Source organism: Schistocerca americana, chromosome 1, assembly GCF_021461395.2.
Source record: "Schistocerca americana isolate TAMUIC-IGC-003095 chromosome 1, iqSchAmer2.1, whole genome shotgun sequence".
NCBI classification, from domain to species: Eukaryota; Metazoa; Arthropoda; class Insecta; order Orthoptera; family Acrididae; genus Schistocerca; species Schistocerca americana.
This window is the reverse complement of record NC_060119.1, coordinates 301,393,142-301,413,836: the sequence shown is the minus strand read 5'-3', so window position 1 is coordinate 301,413,836 and position 20,695 is coordinate 301,393,142. Positions and strand designations below refer to the sequence as shown.

At 39.3% G+C, this 20,695-nt stretch overlaps 1 protein-coding gene across 5 annotated transcripts in view; it reads right to left on the bottom strand.

Moving 5' to 3' along the window:
• Positions 1–890: 890 nt before the first annotated feature.
• LOC124595447 (hyccin) overlaps positions 891–20,695 on the bottom strand; it is a 165,216-nt gene continuing 145,411 nt past the window's right edge. For 4 of the 5 annotated variants that reach the window (XM_047134193.1, XM_047134205.1, XM_047134214.1 and 1 more), the window contains one exon: positions 891–2,956. The gene's annotated coding sequence lies outside the window, so the exon portion shown is untranslated. The remainder of the gene's footprint in view (positions 2,957–20,695) is intronic. The other variant, XR_006978207.1, reaches the window with a different exon arrangement.

The window sequence follows — 20,695 nt, the reverse complement described above, 5'->3', positions numbered from 1 at the left end:
AGGGGAGAGAGAGATAGGGGAAGGGGAGAGAGAGATGGGGGAAGGGGAGAGAGAGATGGGGGAAGGGGAGAGAGAGAGGGAGGGGGGAGAAGGGGAGAGAGGAGTGAGGGGGGAAGGGGGGAGAGTGGAGTGAGGGGGGAAGGGGGGAGAGAGGAGTGAGGGGGGAAGGGGGGAGAGAGGGGGGACAGAGAGGCGCGTGAGAGAGGGGGGAGAGGGGAAGGGGCGAGAGGGGGAAGGGGCGAGAGGGGGAAGGGGCGAGAGGGGGAAGGGGCGAGAGGGGGAAGGGGCGAGAGGGGGAAGGGGCGAGAGGGGGAAGGGGCGAGAGGGGGAAGGGGCGAGAGGGGGAAGGGGCGAGAGGGGGAAGGGGCGAGAGGGGGAAGGGGCGAGAGGGGGAAGGGGCGAGAGGGGGAAGGGGCGAGAGGGGGAAGGGGCGAGAGGGGGAAGGGGCGAGAGGGCGAGAGGGGAGAGAGGCGAGTGAGGGGGGAAGGGAGGAGAGAGGGGGGAAGGGAGGAGAGAGGGGGAAGGGGGGAGAGAGGGGGAAGGGGGGAGAGAGGGGGAAGGGGGGAGAGAGGGGGGACAGAGAGGGGACAGAGAGGGGCGAGAGAGAGGGGGGAGAGGGGGAAGGGGAGAGACAGAGGGGGAGGGGGAGACAGAGGGGCAGGGAGACAGAGGGGGAGGGGGAGACAGAGGGGGAGGGGGAGACAGAGGGGGAGGGGGAGACAGAGGGGGAGGGGGAGACAGAGGGGGAGGGGGAGACAGAGGGGGAGGGGGAGACAGAGGGGGAGGGGGAGACAGAGGGGGAGGGGGAGACAGTGGGGCAGGGGGGGAGAGGGGCAGGCGGTGACAGAGGGGGGGGAGGGGGAGAGAGGTAGAGAGAAATATAATCAATCTAAATGAGAAAAAATCTATATATTTATATGCCATAGACCCTTTATACATCAATTTCCAAACAGTAAGCTGAATATCTATATCATCCTTAACAACACAAAACATAGCCAGATATATTAACAACATTGCAGATATAACTGCACATTTGTAAGATACATTGGGCCTGGCCTAATTACAATTGCAACTGTAACAGTTAGATAAACATCAGGTACGAAGTGTTTAGAAGGCAAAAGGTAAGTCGTTGACTAGTCTAACAAGAATATCAATGTAACACTTTCAGCAATTCAATGCTCTAATGCCACTCATGTTCTCAAAACACTACATTATGAACTCCAAAATATTCTGATCAGATTTATTCTATAAATTTAAATGGTGAAAACAGCAAAACAAGTCCACTTTTCAAAGCTGGTATAAATGCCTCTTTATGCACCATTACTGAAATGTATGTCAAAACATACATGAAATATAATTTAATCCTTCCTTGTGGAAAAATGATCCAATCTGGTAGCAAAAACATCTTTTGCAAGTGTGTGGAAAGAATTAGATAACAGTAGTTTTATGATAAATAACAACTTGTAAACTATGCTCACAGATACTGAAAATAATTCAAGAGGGTTAAGTTGAAAACGCTGTCCTAGTTAGTTTCGCATAAAAAAACTGATGTTTCTGTGTTGTTAATTTTAACAGCATCATCCTAAAATGAGTTTTCCTGAAGCAGTAATATTACAAAATATTACTTACCTTATATTTTATGAACATTTAGTATGTTGGCATTGTTCCTCTACATTACAATATAAACGGATACAAGAAAACAATCAGCACAATGTTCAAACAATTGTAGATTAAGTCATTAAAATAAATACACACTTTCATTGAGAAAAATATGGTTCACCTTTACACCCTACACTAGTATAATGTACTTCTAAAATCACAATAAACAACACCATGAAATTGTTTCAGTTGTCAATATCTTTGGAAATCCTTGAACATATATGTATAAGAGCCATCAGTCCCTTCAAATTATTGTCTCTCTAATGCCACAGATGTTGTCAAAATATACTGCAGCTCTTTTCTACATGGTTAAATACCTAGAGTCCATGGAAACAAGGAAAAATATAGAAGATTTGTAGTACAATATAAATTACAATGTAGAGCTTAACACTTGTTTGATTCATATCCAACAATCTGAGTATTTAAAAATGCCATACAAAAAGAGTAGATATCAACAATTTTATCTGTCTTTGAAGTACTTAGTTTTAGTGTTATTCCAGAATAATTATATACATGTAATACAATGGTGTTCCAGTAACAAGCTACTGGAAAACTTATGTACTAAAATATTCTGCTACTATATTCCACAATGTACATTAATATCAGCTTTCACCCATCATGGATAATATTTAGACAACTGAAATTAGAGCCCACTACAGAAAATGCTAAATTAAGATATTCTGAGATGACCACATTTGAGCATATGAGATAACTCATGGCTTGGAACGAGACACTTCTATATAGGAGGAAATATGAATTTACATCAACCTCTGCATTATTGACTGTTTCCAAAATTTCAAACGGTAAATGTAAAAATGCATAGTAACAGCAGATAGCAACTAATTAATTAATACACAATGATTCATGTAAGTCGATTAAATTTCTGAAATCCTTTCGGGACTAAATGATACTTCATCTTTTCTTTTACTATTTGCAGTTACGAAAATTCTGATATTTATGTCCTATCTCTAAAACAAATATGTATACAACGAAGCTACAGACAGTGACACTCTTCAATGCTGCAGTTCACTACACACAAAAAGCACCTGTACAATATTTCTGCTACACCTCAACTTTTTGTATGATCCTTATTCTACATGCATTGTTTTTCCTTATCAAAAAATGTAATAGCAGAATTAATAAAACAGAGACTATACATAACATTCACAGCCAAATAAGTAATCTGAAAATCTTTAAAAAAAAAGTGACAATGAAATCACCACAAGTCCTAGTGACTGTAGGAAAAGTGAGAGGAGTAGTGTGCTTGCATCCTCTGTACGGGCAGTAAGGTTGTTCCCTGAAACAATGGTACAATTAATTAATGACAGAAATCAAGCTATCAACATAAAGAGCAAGTAGCTGAACAAATACAATCTTCTGCTGTAAACAGAGCCCTCCCTAGTGTAACTACTACATTTGCTACAGTTTCCTTCTGTCAAAAATTTCAAACATATATTTGTTCAACCATCAACATGTCATACCTGTTGTTCACAGCTGTATCTTGAACAACTGAGAGGTCTTCCTCAACGTCTTCTTGGGTCATTGGTACCTTAATTAACTGACTCAACATGAAATGGAAGAAGACCTTCTTATGTGATTACTGATGGTACAAAGTTTTGTTGATGATTGCATCTGTTGGCTGGTTGAACAGACTGTATCTGTTGTTGTTAGCTTTTGGTATATGTTAAAATGGTATCTATGATCTCTATCCTCCGTTATTAAGTCTTAAAAACTGATACTCTTGCTTTTTTAGCTCGACTGGAAACTTATATTGGGGGTGCATAATACTGAGTTGTATCAAAATTGTATCCAACTCTTAAAGAGGTGAAAGACTGTATTCACATCTTAAAGAGGTGTTGATACAACCAATAATACGCACCCCAGCATGAAGTTTCGTATGAAAGTAGATAATAAAAAAACATACCAGTTTTGTAATACTTAAGAATGGAGGATTGAGATCATAAGACAGTAGTTTTATATGTACCAAAAACCAATACGATGGGAAAGTCTTCAAAGACATTTCACGGTATCCTGAATATCATAAAATGGCCTCCTTTTATTCCATTTTGGATTGATTAATTAAGACGCAAATTCGTCAGAAATTGACAGAAAGCTCTCAATTGTTCAAAATATATCTGAGAACACTGGGTATGAGATGGCAACTGAGAAAGTCCCATTATATAGGGAAGCAGCAGGAGTGTAATGATTTATTAAGAAACGACCATTAGGCAGAACCTGTGGCGTAGGTCCTACGTTGGGAAATTTTACTGTAAGTAACTTGTAAAAATAAAATATTAGAATAATTTTAATTAGCTATCTGCAACCAGCATTTAATAGTTTGTTATTTAATTGTATAAAAATTTACAACACAATTTGTGATGCAATTATTAAGATATTCAGCTTGATTTATTAAAATTGCTACAAACAGGTATACTTAAAAACCCAACAAAAATTTAGATTCATGTCCACAGAACAATCAGTCTTTCAATTTTGAAAATAACATACTGTAACTGAAGTCAAACATATCTGTTAGCAAATGAAAGAGTGAAAGGTAAAAAGAAAAGACTATAACAGCCATCAAATTCTGAAATTTTGTTTGCATTTAATTCAAATGCAAAATTCTCCAAATAATCAATTTTTTAAATGTATGCTTAAGGTAGTCTTATCGGCTACTCTTTAGCAGTTTAGATTACATTGGAGCTACTTATAGCAACTTATAGCATCATCTACTCTCTCTCTCTCTCTCTCTCTCTCTCTCTCTCTCTCTCCACAAGCAACCATCCAGTGCTTGGCAAAGGCCAACTTCTGCCATGTGTAGGTATCTAAAAGGTTTATCTCAGTAGAAAAAAACTAAACTTACTAATTCATACACACGCCAGCTGAATGAGCCAAACATATATTAAGTCATGTTACGCCGCAAATAATGTAATCTGAGAGGGTGGAGGAAAGTTAAAAAACAATATACCTTCAGATTTTTTATATCATCCGTCTTGTTTTAACACTTTTAATAGAGCTCTTCTGTTCTTATCTGCCGTGTTGTATGGACTTCTCTTGTTCTATATGTGCCTAACAAATAAAAAGTGGATAGCTCTTGGAAGAAAGGTACTTTTTATGAGTTATGAGCTCACCTGGTTCCCGTCTTATGCACATTATGAACCATCTCCGGAAATCACGGGAATAATCACTAAGATGGTGAACGCCGTATCATAATTGGCATTGTTGGACTATGAGAGACAAGAGGTAATAATTATTAACAGGAGGAAAAAACTTTCAAAGTTCACTCTCTGTCCGATTTTATGACTTTGTCTAAACTCCTTGACCCATGTTGCTGAAGCTTTGAATTCCAAACCTGGAAACTGTCTCGCAGCAGCAGCACGTGCCCATTGTAGCAAGTTTCTAGTAGCGACTTGCTGGTTACAGCCCCATACTTCTACGAAGTAATAATACATCCAGGAATCAATTGTGTGATATTTGTCATTCCAAGTTCCACCCTGTTTAATATGTTCTTCCCAAATTTTCAAATCCCGCTTATGTTTCAAGTGAGATGCACCTTTTCTTTGCACATTCTTCAACTTCCACTTTGGATGTGTTTTTGCAAGATTAACCACTGTTATTTTGTAATCCCATGGAACAGATTCTGAATCTTCTTTCATTTTTTTCGCATCGGATTCATAGTCAACACCTGACATAATGTTACCCTTCACACCTACATATTCATATTCTTCGACGACGTCATTGAACCAAATAATCTCCTCGTCGCACACAAACACATATTCAGATAGAATGTATAGTATTTTCTAGTGTACTTTATTTGCCATTTGAATGTGTTCTTCGGTTATTACCATGGAACTTTCTGATGTGATCAGATCCTCTTCATTCAAATGCCGTAAACATTAATCCAGTGCTGCCTCCAATCATTGTTTCGACACATCACTGCGGAGGCTATTATCTTCTGACTCCTGTTCTTTATCTGCTGACATTCCAGGCATGTTACGATTTTCACTTTTGTATGACATTTTTATCTTTCCACAATATTTTCCTCCAGTGTCCTCATGGTACAGTTGTTTTGTCTGCAATGATTGCAATATTTCCCAGAATATTCACACACTAATCTCGCAATATTTGTATTACCTGGTCACGAGCAAGCTGGTGAATGAGTTACCCAGCTAGCGTTGTCCCTAAACTATTGTAAATCAATATAAGATGATGTCTGATGACTAAGGCACATGTCAATGGCAAAGTTCACAACACGAACAGCAATACCAGTTCAAAGCATGGTCATAATAAGGGTGAAAATAAACATGTCTAGAGCAAGTATCCATGAGAGAGAATCCAGTACTCATAGCCCAGAATACAATCAGCAGCATAGTACGTACTCGGAACCTGAATGTATGATGATGGATGATCTGTTGTCTGGTAGCAGCATTTATATAGCTGTCCACTGATCAGGCCGGTATCGTTACGGCTGGTGCTGTTTGTGCCGACAGCACCACTATGGTCAAATTAAACTCACTGTATATGATTATTTGTGTTTTCACCTTATGGACCATTCGCAACCCAAAGTCTGCAAGATAATGCACTTCTTTTAAAGACCGATGTCCCATGCTGATGTTTTGCACATAGAAATACAAAATAACCTGTATGATGATGCGATTAATTGTGACGTCACTAGGGTACGCATTGCAAAGTAGCACAAAAATATATGCCGCTGGGTGGAGTCAAACCTGTGGCCCTTTTAATACGAATCAGTTCTCTTACTGCTGAGCCAAACACTGCTTCCTAAACACACTGTCACAGGGACAAATGCAATAAGTTGCACATGGTGATAGATCAGTACCAAAATTCCTTTTATTTCCTGAACACTTAGCCATCTGAAGTTCCCACTTGGGGCACTTTCGTGTCTCACCACGCCCTACATGTACCATGAATTTGGACCAATTTGGCGATGACAAGTAGGCGCGCTCTCCTTGTAAGAAGGAGATGTAATTTATGTCAGTGTTGCACTAAAGATTAGGTTGTGATGTGGGATCATCACAATTTTGAAAAGAACATTTTATTCCACCACTTTTAGTTGTTTGTTTGACTGAAAGTAGCAAAACTGACTACATTAGATGGATCCATTGTTGGTAGTCCATTAGCGAATATGCAGACACACGATATGACTGACGCGGACATAACCCAAATGACAGTGAAGTTGAAAATGTCAGTCGCCATGATGGCCAACTACATCCTCTAAATCAGTGGTTCCCTACCTTCCTTAGACTATACAAGTTTGAGAAGACATTTTCTTGAGATATTTTCCAATTGTTACGTATACGTCTCAGTTTTATCATCAACGAAGTATGCTTTTATCATTAGCGATGTATGGGACAAAGCATAATGTGTGTAGTGGGTGGATTATGTAAGAAACCTATAACCTCCATTGTGTTAATGCTACTAACTGTGAAAAAGTAATTATTGATAACTTGTATAATCAATATTAGAGTCTTACAAAACTGTCATAGTAGTGATGATCTTCTCAAAATAATTTATTTTCCTGACTGAAACAGAATCGTATCGTTTAGTTTTCACCCCTCAGAAAATTTCATTTTACCCATCATGGGATACAGACGACAGCACTTTTGTAATCTGTGATGCTACTATGATTAAGGGAAAGCAAAACGGCTTCTCAATTTTCACACGGAAGCATTCTTTCCTGTGATGAGAGCAAAAGGCACATATTCTTAAATTATACTTTGCCTGTCACACACACCCCTAATGGGAATATAAATGAACAAAACATGGTGGGCACATCCGGTATCCTGAACATGGCGCAATTAATGCAAGAGATAGTGAGATACTTTGATGCAAAATTCAATATACAAGCACAATAAACAAATATCTGAAAATGATTTTACACAGGAACAAAAGCAAATGCTTGACAAATTTGCCGAAGAACATGCACAAAATTTTAACATGCTTAAAATAAACAAAAGCAAACGTTTGATGGTCTTAAATTTTATTTAACACAGCAGTTCAATAACCATAGTCAGAATTACGCACTGACCTGTCCAATATATTAATGTGTAAACTCGTAAACATAGGGAAAGTGATAAAAGCAGAGTTGCTCGCTGACCTATCTCAGGATATAAATAATTTGAATGAAAGTCCGTCACCGGTAGACAAGGAAGAAGAACAGCTGGCAGGTAAGTTAGCAGGTAAGTTAAAAGGTGTGAGTGATGTACAAATAAAAATGCAACAGACAATCGCAAATAGGTAAGAATTTGATCACTCTGACAGGTGCTGTAAACGAGTTGCAGTCAATACGTAAAGGGTTACCAGAAGAGGTACATGGATTGTCATTGCAACTAAATACGAGGGTTGAATGAAAAGTAATGCCTCCACTATCATTAAATGGGTTTGGATGGGAATATTTTAATAAATCAAACACAGAAGTAATCCTTACAATGTCCTCTTTACCGTATTTACTCGAATCTAAGCCGCACTCGAATCTAAGCCGCACCTGAAAAATGAGACTCGAAATCAAGGAAAAAAAATTTTCCCGAATCTAAGTCGCACATGAAATTTGAGACACGAAATCCAAGGGGAGAGAAAAGTTTTAGGCCGCATCTCCAAATCGAAACAAAATTGGTCCATTGTAATATTCAACACAATTTAGATCGAAAGAATGACTATACAGCTACAGTAGTCTGGTTTGAGTCGTAAGCTTAGCAGTTAAGCTTTACCAGGTAGCCATTGCTGTGTGTCAGGCGCTCCGTCCGTATATATACGGGTACCCTTCCTTTTTCACGTGCTTCGCCTGGTTTGAATTGATTGCTAATTTTTTTTCTTTGATCTGATAAGTGCTGTTCTCTTTGTTATAGGTGTTTACGTCACTCTAAGCTGAAAATGCATTACTGTACTGTGTCATGCATCGTTTGTCGCATTCTGATAATGATAATGAGTGTTTACAACCTGTCACCGTTCGTGGCATGGCTTGCTTTTGTGCACGCTACCGCCGCTTTTTTTTTTTTAATGACAAGAGACTGCTATTTGTTGTTACTTACACTGCTGCTTTCTTTGATAATGATCAACAAGAACCAAATAATAGACTGCGTATCATAGATGATGTTCTAAACGAGAGTTTAGCAAAAATTTTTCTCCGTTTGAAAATCTTTGCAACGCCTCTTTAGTACATTACATTCTGCATAGAAATTAGAGTCATCTTAGATTTAAAAATCTAGTCAATTGTCGTGCTTCATTTCTGACTATATCACTATTAGGCATAAGAATAATACGAATATAAACATGACATGTTATGTATATTCTTCCGCGTTTGCTGTTGTCTCACTCTAGTTTCGTAGTTTATTAGGCAGACAGGATTTAAATGAGATAGCAGCAAACACGACGGAATACATGGCAAAATGTTTATATTCGTATTATACTTATAGTGAAGAGAATACTGCATGTGATTCACAATTCATAAAAGTTCCTATTAGCAACCATCTCTTCTCATCGGTAGGAAAAAATCCAGAACGTGGAGTTGGCCATATTGACAAACACCCCAAACAGTCTCGCCAGTCGGATTTTTGTAGTAAATTGAAATGCTGCTACATTCATAGATTAACAATACGTAATTTGTATTTACTTCGTTGGATAATGTATGAAAATGCAGTGGTCAAAAATTTTGGCGGAGAAAAAAGCTCATCTTCCACCTTTTTTTAAATTTATTTACTGACACAGAGGTTTTGGCGCCAGCATTTATCTTTGTGCCTGCAAAGCATGCCTGTGTAGCGCTACATATATTCAACGGTAGAAGTTAGTTGTGGCCGCACCTACCAGCATTTTTCAGAACTTCTGCTTACTTTGCACTTGATTATAAGCCGAAGGCAGTTTTTTGGATTACAAAAACCAGAAAAAAAGTGCGGCTTAGATTCGAGTAAATACGGATTACCAATATTCACTTTTCCACATAATCACCAGCCAATGGTATACATTTCTGCCAACGAACAAGTTTTCTGAAGCCATCATGGAAGAAGTCAACACACTTTTTCTGCAACCACAGTCACACACTTCTCTAAATGTCTTCATCAGACGCATAATGATGTCTCAGTAGATCGTCTTTCACTGTCGCGAACAGATGGAAGTCAGATGGTGCTAAATTTGGACTGTATGGAGGATGCTGTACAGTGGTGAGATTCAGTCTCTAAAGTTCTGCTGTGAAGGCACGTGAAGTGTGTGGCTTGGCATTGTCATGCTGCAGGAAAACATTTCCCTATTACTTTCGGACCCTTGTTAGCTGTCATTTCAGAGTTTGCAGCGTTGTGATGTAATGTTCTGAATTTATTGTTGTTCCACGATCAACGAAATCAACATGGATAACACCACCTGCATCCCAGAACACTGTGGCCATGATTTTTCCAGCTGAGGGATGTGTCTTTAATTTCTTTTTCTGCGGCGAGTCTTTGTGTCGATATTCCATAGACACACATTTTGTCTTCGAGCCTTAATGGTGTACCCACGTTTCACCTCCTGTCGCAATTGAATGGAGAAAGGCATCACCATTGTTCTCATAACGCGAGGAGTTACTGGCAAATTTCACGTCTGTGCACTTTCATTTCAGGAGTCAGCATCCGGGGTACCCATCGCGCACAGATCTTCCGACAGCCAAGCACAGCAATAATGTGACCCACATGTTCTTGTGAAATGCCAATTGTGGTTGCAATTTCTCTCTGAGTGATACGACAATCGTCCTGAATCAATCTGTCAACATTGTACTTGTGAAACCCGATGGTTGCTGTCACAGGATGTCCAACTCCTTGTTTGTCACACAGGTCACATGTTCCTGCCCGATGACGCCCAGTACTCACATCAACGCAATCACCATAAACTGCTTTCATTCCCTGATATCTCCTTTGGGGTGACACCTTCTGCTGTCAAGAATTTGATGACTGAACGTTGCTTAAATTGCATTGACCGACTATCTGCGCAGGGTTCCATACTTTACACTGTAACAACACAACCGTTCAATGCTAAGGCTTCCTGCCAATTGGAGCTGTAGAGAAGAGGTTACGGAACAAGCCATTACTTGCCGCATACCAATGATGCCAACTGTTGAAGAGTTACGAAGGTAGAGGCATTACTTTTCCGTCAACCCCCATAATTTAAATTTAAATTTAAACAGCTTGAGCAAAAAAGGCAGGAAAGAACAGAGAGATGTAAAAGAATTAAATGATTGGGCTGAAGCAGGTATGCTAGACCCTGGCGCAAAAGGTAGTTCAGGAACATGGAACTTACATGGAAGCAGCGGAGATGGTGATCAAGGAAAAAGAGAATGAACTATTGGCTAGGATAAATTCAGGCATTACAACAGTGGAGGAAAAGTCGCAGAGTAACCAAACCAATAAAAGAAAATCCGACGCCAAGCAGTCAAGTGCCATTAGACCAGATAGCTAATCATAGTACCAACCCTGTAGTTTGTTGAAGACCATGAGACATGCAGCAGGCACCGAGTACTATTTACCGGTCACGTATCCTTATTCAGAATACAATCCCACGTACCAAAACAATGTCACACTGCATGTCTTTCCACCTTATTAGCTGACAAAGGTTTATTACAGCATATACAGTCCCCTATATTTTTATGGGAAGGCAAAGGAACGAAGAGTCTTTCTTAATGTATTGCCTAGAAATTGGAATGAGACACAAAAGATCTATTCTGTTGTAGGACACATGCAAGGCAATGCTTTGCTGTGGGTCAAGGATATGACAGGAAAATGCCACACTTATGAACACTTCAAGAGAGCATTTTTGGATAAATTTTGGTCTCCCGCTGTACAGGAGAGGTCGCAGCGTAAATTTTTTAATCTGTCATCATTAAACAGCAAACATGAGTGGGGCTAAGAAGTATTTGAATAAAACTCGATACTGGATGAACCCGATCTCCCATGTGGAAGTGTTAAAGACTTTGAGTAGCCGTTTGCCAGCCCACATCTGTGAAAAATTAATTACCATTTCAGAACATTACAGTTTTTTTAATAAGTGCTTGATTCCATCAGCCTTATGTATGAGGAAAGGCCAGTGCAAACATAAAATGTCAGTGCACAGGTTGAGCCCCAAGATTTAGCGAACAGCAAGGTGGGAATGGTACAAGAAACAACATGGTTGGCAAACATATCCACCTCACAACAATGGTAATAGGAATCACTTTGCCAATGGGATAGGCCAAAAATATAAAAGAGGTTACAATAACAATGAAGCACAAAATTTTGACTGATCAGGCAATCCTGATCAGAGACCATACAGCCAGCAGGTGCACAGTGCACTGCTGACTGGTGGAAATAACCAGTACGGCAGTTGGCAAGGACGAAACGCAATCAGGCAATCAAACAATCCCGCAACAGCCGATTATAGTCAACATAACCACAATTATGTTTCAAATAGTAGGCAAGGCCACCAAAATTTTGAATAATGAGTTGCACAAGACACCAACTGGAGGAACCAAACCTACAATGTACACTTAAATGACATCACCTCAAATGAGGTCAATACCCCACTTAGCCAGGAAAACTTAAGTACATCTTGAGAGGCCCCTGTTTGACGACCAACAAAGGGGGTGGGGGCATAAAGCTAGATGTGATCAGGGCAGAGATAAAGATGAATTGTGCCAGGAAGATACAACTAACCATGAAAGGGAAGACGAGGAAACAGTCCAAGCAACTGTTAACACCCAAATATATGACTTAAATTTACCTATGGTGCTAGATACTGGTGCCACGATTAACGTGCTATTCCAGGGGCTATTTGATGAATTGTGAATGTGAGGCTGCATACCAACACTTCTAGCTCACAGCTGCAAAATAGACAGCAGTAGTAAGCAAGTCTATGGGAGTCAAACTGCAACCATCAATCCCTGTTAAAACTGATAATTCTTATTTACATTGTATTTTCATTGTGGCTGAAAAACTGATAGTAAACTATCTTATTGGTATGGACAGTTTTATAAAATATCGGGCACAAACTGATATACAAAGAGGAAGTGCCATTTTACAATAAACAACTAACAATTCTCAGTAAATTTGGTTAAACAAGAGGACACCTGAAATATTCACATACAATTATTTTATCCTGCTATCATGTTTCTGAATATACAAGCAATTGAATGGCTACCAGAAGAGGACATAGATCCAAACACTGTAGACAAAAGATAAGTGAATCTGCATGTTTGGTGGGACACCAAAAAGGGGAGCTTCAGGAACTGATAGATATGCACAAATTTTTGGGAGACGCCCCGGCATAATACAAGGATTGTTGTTGTGGTCTTCAGTCATGAGACTGGTTTGATGCAGCTCTCCATGCTACTCTATCCTGTACAAACTACTACATCTCCCAGTACCTACTGCAACCTACATCCTTTTGAATCTTCTTAGTGTATTCATCTCTTGGTCTCCCTCTACGATTTTTACCCTCCACGCTGCCCTCCAATACTAAATTGGTGATCCCTTCATGCCTCATGTCCTACCAACCGATCCCTTCTTCTAGTCAAGTTGTGCCACAAACTTCTCTTCTCCCCAATTCTATTCATTACCTCCTCATTAGTTATGTGATCTACCCATCTAATCTTCAGCATTCTTCTGTAGCACCACATTTCGAAAGCTTCTATTCTCTTCTTGTCCAAACTATTTATCATCCATGTTTCACTTCCATACATGGCTACACTCCATACAAATACTTTAAGAAATGACTTCCTGACACTTAAATCTATATTCGATGTTAACAAATTACTCTTCTTCAGAAATGCTTTCCTTGCCATTGCCAGTCTACATTTTATACCCTCTCTACTTCGACCATCATCAGTTATTTTGCTCCCCAAATAGCAAAACTCCTTTACTACTTTAAGTGTCTCATTTCCTAATCTAATTCCCTCAGCATCACCCGATTTAATTCAACTACATTCCATTATCCTCATTTTGCTTTTGTTGATGTTCATCTTATATCCTCCTTTCAAGACACTATCCATTCCGTTCAACTACTCTTCCAAGTCATTTGCCATCTCTGACAGAATTACAATGTCATCAGCAAACCTCAAAGTTTTTATTACTTCTCCATGGATTTTAATACCTACTCCAAATTTTTCTTTTGTTTCCTTCACTGCTTGCTCAATATAAAGATTGAATAACATCGGGAAAAGGCTACAACCCTGTCTCACTCCCTTCCCAACCACTGCTTCCCTTTCATGTCCCTCGACTCTTATAACTGCCATCTGGTTTCTGTACAAATTGTAAATAGCCTTTTGCTCCATGTATTTTACCCCTGCTACCTTCAGAATTTGAAAGAGAGTATTCCAGTCAACATTGTCAAATGCTTTCTCTAAGTCTACAAATGCTAGAAATGTAGGTTTGCCTTTCCTTAACCCAGCTTCTAAGATAAGTCGTAGGGTCAGTATTGCCTCACATGCTCCAGTATTTCTACGGAATGCAAACTGATCTTCCCCGAGGTCGGCTTCTACTAGTTTTTCCATTAATCTGTAAAGAATTCGCATTAGTATTTTGCAGCTGTGGCTTATTAAACTGATACAAGGATATAAATATATAATGCAGATATAAGCCCACGAAACTTTCTGTTTCTCTTCATATCCCATCCCATGGGCAACGAAGGAGGCAGTGGGAAAAGAAATTATTAGAATGATAGATTGTGAAATTATATAGCCTTTTTTTCTCCTCATACTGTAGTCCTATCTTGGCTGTAAGCGAGCCAGATGGTAGTGTCCGCCTCATGCTTGACGCCCGTGAGACAAACAAAATATTGTACCCAGAATGAGATTTTCACTCTGCAGCAGAGTGTGCGCTGATACGAAACTTCCTGGCAGATTAAAACTGTGTGCCCGACCGAGACTCGAACTCGGGACCTTTGCCTTTCGCGGGCAAGTGCTCTACCACTGCCCGCGAAAGGCGAAGGTCCCGAGTTCGAGTCTCGGTCGGGCACACAGTTTTAATCTGCCAGGAAGTTTCAAAATATTGTACCAATCAGGATGCGTCATGACAACCTATAAGAACAATTATTAAAATTTCATAATGCCAATTATTTGGCAATAAAAGATTTGACAGCCTCTTACTGGTAGGTTGCATCACATTTTTGAGTCATCAGTCTTCTAGCTGGTTTTATGGGCATGCCACGAATTCCTCTCCTGTGCTAACCTCTTCATCTCAGAGTAGCACTTGCAACCTACATCTTTAATTATTTGTGGATGAATTCCAATTTCTGTCTTCCTCTACAGTTTTTGCCCTCTACAACTCCCATGGAAGTCATTCCCTCATGTCTTTACAGTGTTTTCCACATATTCCTTTCCTCTCCGATTTTGTGCAGAACCTCCTCATTTCTTACCATATCAGTCCACTTAATTTTCAGCATTTGTCTGTAGCACCTTATACCAAATGTTTCAATTGTCTTCAGTTCCAGTTTTCCCACAGTCCACATTTCACTACCATACAATGCTCTGCCACAAACATACATTCTCAGAAATTTCTTCCTCAAACTAAGACCGGTGTTTGATACTAGTCGACTTCTTTGGCCAGGAACACCCTTTTTGCCATTGCTAGTCTGCATTGTCCTCCTTGCTCTGTCCATCATTGGTTATTTTGCTGTGTGAATAGTAGAATTCCTTAACTTCATCTATTTTGTATCCACAAATTCTGATATTAAATTTCTCATTTCTGTTACTTCTCATTACTTTTATCTTTCTTCAGTTTACTGTCAATCCATATTCTGTACTTATTAGAGTGAGTGTTCCATTCAGCGGATCAAGTATTTCATAACTTTCACTCAAGATAGGAATGTCATCTGCGAATCTTATCATTGATATCCTTTCACCTTGAATTTTAATCTCACTCATGAACCTTTCTTTATTTCCATCATTGCTTGTTTGATGTTCAGATTGAACAGTAGGGGTGAAAAACTACATCCCTGTCTTACACCCTTTTTAATCTGAGCACTTCATTCTTGGTTGTCCACTCTTGGCTTTTGTACATATTGTATATTACCCATCCCTCTCTATAGCTTACTCCTATTTTTCTCAGAATTTCGAACATATTGGACCATTTTACATTGTTGGAAACTTATCCTGGGTCAACAAATCCTATGAATGTATACTGATTTTTCCTTAGTCTTGCTTCCATTATCAATTTTACTGTCAGAATTGCCTCTCAGGTGCCTTTACCTTTCCTAACGCCAAACTGATTGTCATCTAACACATCCTCACTTTCCTTTCCCATTCGTCTGTATACTATTCTTGTCAGCAACTTGGATGCACGAGCTGTTAAACTAACTGTGTGATAATTCTCACACTTGTCAGCGCTTTCAGTCTTCGGAATTGTGTGGATGATATTTTTCTGAAAGCTGGATGGTATGTTGCCAGACTCATACATTCTACACATAAACATGAATAGTTGTTTTGTTGCCACTTCTCCCAATGATTTTAGAAATGCTGATGGAATGTTACCTATCCCTTCTGCCTTATTTCATCTTAAGTCCTCCAAAGCTCTTTTAAATTCTAATTCTAATACTGGATTCCCTAAAGTGATTCCTGTTTCTTCTTCTATCACAACAGAAGAATCTTCCCCCTCACAGAGGCCTTCAATGTACTCTTTTCACCTATCTGCTCTCTCCTCCTCTTTTAATAGTGGAATTCTCATTGTACTCTTAATGATACCACCCTAGCTTTTAATTTCACTGAAGGTGGTATTGATTTTCCTGTATGCTGAGTCAGTCCTTCCGACAATAATTTCTTTTTTGATTTCTTCACATTTTTCATGCAGCCATATCGCCTTAGCTTCCCTGCACTTCCTATTTATTTAATTCCTCAGTGACTTGTAATCTAACCAAAATCTTCCTATCACCCAGCCTTTACCAAGTATACCACCTCCTCTTGTGATTCTTGAACAGAGTATTTGCTATTACTAGCTGAAATTTATTAAAAAACTCAATTAGTCTTTCTTCTCTCTCATTCCTTGTTCTGAGCCCATATTTTCCTGTACCTTTCCTGCTACTCCTTCCCCTACAACTGCATTCTAGTCCCCCATGACTATTAGATTTTCACCTCCCTTTACGTGCTGTATTACCCTTTCATTATCCTCATGTACTATCTCTTCATCTTCAGCTTGGGATGTTGGCATGTATACCTGAACTATCACTGTCGGTATTGGTTTACTGTCAATTCTGATACGAAACTGTTCATAGAAACACACTTTCTGCCCTACCTTCCTATCCATAACAAATCCTACTCTCATTATGTCATTTTCTGCTGCTGTTGATATTACCCTATACTTGTCTGACCAAAATTCCTTCTTTGTTTCCATTTCAGTTCACTGACTCTTCCTATATCTAGACTGAGCTTTTGCATTTCCCTTTTCAGTTTTTCTAGCTTCCCTACCATGTTCAAGCTTCAGACATTCCTTGGCCTGACTCACAGAAGGTTATACTTTTGTTGGTTATTCACTCGTTTTCTTATGGTCGTCTCCCTGTTGGTAGTCTCCTCCTGGAGATCTGAATGGGAGCTACTCTGGAATTTTTTGCCAATGGAGAGATGATGACATTTTTTCAGTTACAGGCCACATGTCCTGTGTTTAAAAAATGTGTGTCTTTAATGCAGTGGTTTTCATTGTGTTCTGCATACTCATGCCGTTGATCATTGCCGGTTCTTCCGCCTTTTACAGCAGTTTCCCACACCACGGACAAGAGTGTGCCTGAATCTCTGTCCGTTCCTTAAGACAGTAAAATACAAAGAATTGTCACAGTTATTAATTTATGACATTTCATTTGCACTCAGTCCATCAATGTATTACAAGTAATTAACTCTAGCCCCTAAACCTAGTTACAGAAGTGCGAATAAGACTCATTCACATACAATGAGCCCTTGCCACCCACAACTTCGAGACAAACCTATAGTCACTCGCAGAACACATCAACTGGTATCCTTCGTGGTAATATAACTAAAACTTGGCCACAGCGCAGAGTATGTTTGGCAACTCTGTAACCATAAGTTACTTCCTTGATGGCACATAACCATCCCGCTAAATTCACTTGATATTATTTTGTCATTTCAATTGAATAATAAGAGTTATTCTCTTGAGATGTGATATAAGGATATCAGTTAATGCTTTTGAGTCCACGAAAGTCGTTCCACACAGGAAATACAACCACTCTCCTCTCTTATGCTGTGATTTATCTGTCATAGCTGCTACTGGGCCATTAAGTAAGATACAACTACCACACCTTTTCGCAAGCTCTGAGGTAAAGTACTTGTCTACCAGATGCAAGCTTTTTCGTGCGAATTTTGAGACTCACTGAAAACCAGATTTTTAATTCTTTTGTAGCAGAGCTACAACCAGGCAGATAGAAATTTAATAAGAGAATCTTAAGACAACGCTCAAGCAAAATCCGTCTTGCTACTTTCAGTGCCCTTAGAGTCAGAGCAAAAACCTTATGGTACTGCAAAATTCATAATGCCACTTTTGTTTTCTGCCCATATATTTGTTGTTGTGAATACACAATTTTATCTATGAACTGACATTTTCAGAATACTTGAATACGATACAGGACATGAAGTAAATACAGACCTTTTTCAAGTCAAAAGTCGGTAATATCCTACTAATTCATGTTAAAATAGGCACAATCATCTTACAGACACTTAATGCTTTTTTTAATATAGACTGCCATCGTGATGTTTTATAGTAAGTGGAATTTAATTTCTATTAGTACAGTGAATATTTTAATTGTGTTTTCCATTAGTTTATTGAACACAACAGTAATCATCAAAGAGAAATTAATCAGCAACAGTATATTCTTTCACAATATCTAAAACAATCTGACAATGCAAAAGTAGCTTACAAATTCTAAACCTGTAGAAACCTACTGGTTCTAACAATGTCATTAAAGCAGCATAGTTCGAAGAGCATTTTCGCCTAGAAATGAATTGCCTTGCTGGTTAATTGATCAAGAGCGGGAAAGGTAAAATTTTACGAGTATACGATCAGAGGGACAAGTGCCTGAGAGATGACTTCCGTATCAATCTCCTGGATAGTTTTGTTTTTCAAATCAGCAGAGTGCATTATCATGCAATATCACACGTGATGTAGTTTTGTCGGTTGATTTTCTTGTACTGTGACCGAAAGGTTCTCAATTGTTGACAAGAAATTCCAGCTGTGGTAGACATACCCTTGGGGCAGAATTCGTAGTGCAAAACACACTTTTGGAGCTATCAGATGGAAAATACTATGTTCACACTACTCTTTGCTCAAGTTTAAGTCTTTTGGTTGGGCTCAGCCTTTCATTTCTTCTTAGGACGTTAAAGATAAGGACATCACAACTCGTTGCCAGTAACAGTATTGCATAGGAATGCTCAATGAGTGACGTGATGATGTTCAAGCAAAACTGCAAAAATAGTTACTCCGTTGATCTTTGTTGTTTCGAATTAGAGCATGCACTACTCCTACATCAGACTACTGAACCTTGCCTGTTGAATGCAAATGTCACATGAAGGTTAAATGGTAATCCATCACTTATATCAGTAGTCAAGGCTTCCCTAATGTGGAAAATCATTCATGCCAGAACGATCTTGGTTGAAACGAGAATATCTTTCTCTGGCGTAGTTTTCACAAAAGCACTCGGTCCACACACAGTTCAAATCTTTCGAGGTGCCTCTTCTGCATTCACCCCTCTGTAATGCCAAAAGTAAATACTGTGTTGCAGACGTTACACCTTTTTCCACTTGCGACCCAATTTTACAATGCTTAATCTTAGTTCATGATTTTCAAGTATGCAAAATCCAATGCTTAACTGCAAGATGATAATTGGAACTTAAAATTCGAAAAACAACAACTGATACACACACCGACAGCGTCGAGCCGCATTCACCTGGATGGTGCCCGATTTCAAGCAGTGGGTGGCCAGAGGCCGCTGCAGCGTGAGAAAATGCTCAAGAGTAAGCTGTTCTCATCGCAATGCAGCCACGAGCTGTCCAGCAGAGTTGTTTCTGGAAGTATTTGTTATTAGTGGCGGGTATAATGTGAAGTGAATTATCTTCGATATTCAATCAGACTCATAACTTCAGATGAGGGCTGCAGTGCACTAAGAGAGAGAGAGAGAGAGAGAGAGAGAGAGAGAGAGAGAGAGAGAGAGAGAGAGGTAAGTGCGGTTGGCCACGAATATGCGATTAGAGGTGTATACAAGTTTAGAGTGCACGCCGATTACCACTAGACTACGGGCTCAGACAACATGACATCATCTCTGAAGTAGACAACACTTCCTCCTGACACTTGCCACATTGTGCAGGTGGCCGGACTTAGCATTGTCAGGGGTGGTCGGTTTTACTGGCCATCGTAAGTGAATCACTCGGACTTAGTCTCTGTGGTGGTCAGCTGGCGGTCAGTTGTTATGTCTAAGACTGTACACACAACAATGCTGACACATACTGGACAAAGAAAAAATTAAAAATTTGGCCAACAATAAAAGTATTTTGCACCCAAATAGGACAAAAATTATAATTTAAAATGTTTCAAGATAGGAAAATGGGGATGTTGGAGTGGACTGCTGCTGTATACTGTTGTCCAGTGATAGTGGAGCATGTCAGTATACAGTAGGGGTGGCAGTTGCGAAGATACCTATAAGGTTTGCTTACATAGCAAAAATGAAATGTATTAATTCATATGGGCACCAGCTGAATGTGTCAAAGATATATTAAGTCATATTAGGACACATTAATGTAATCTGAGAGGGTGGTGTAAAAATTATGTACCGTCAAACGGGGTGATTTCGGACGGTTTTGTCGTTATTTTGATCGTAACTTTGTTAGATTAAATTGATTATGGAATTGGTAGGATATATGTGTAACGAATAAAATATCCCAGAACCATGAAGTGTATGTGTAGGTATATTTATCTGAGGCAGTTAAAGTGTCTTTTTTAAATCTCTGTCCAAATTAAATCTCTGTCCAAAGTTACAGTATATAGAGGGCGAATTCGGACAGTTACTGCCATTTTTTAAATTCTACATGCTTTTTATT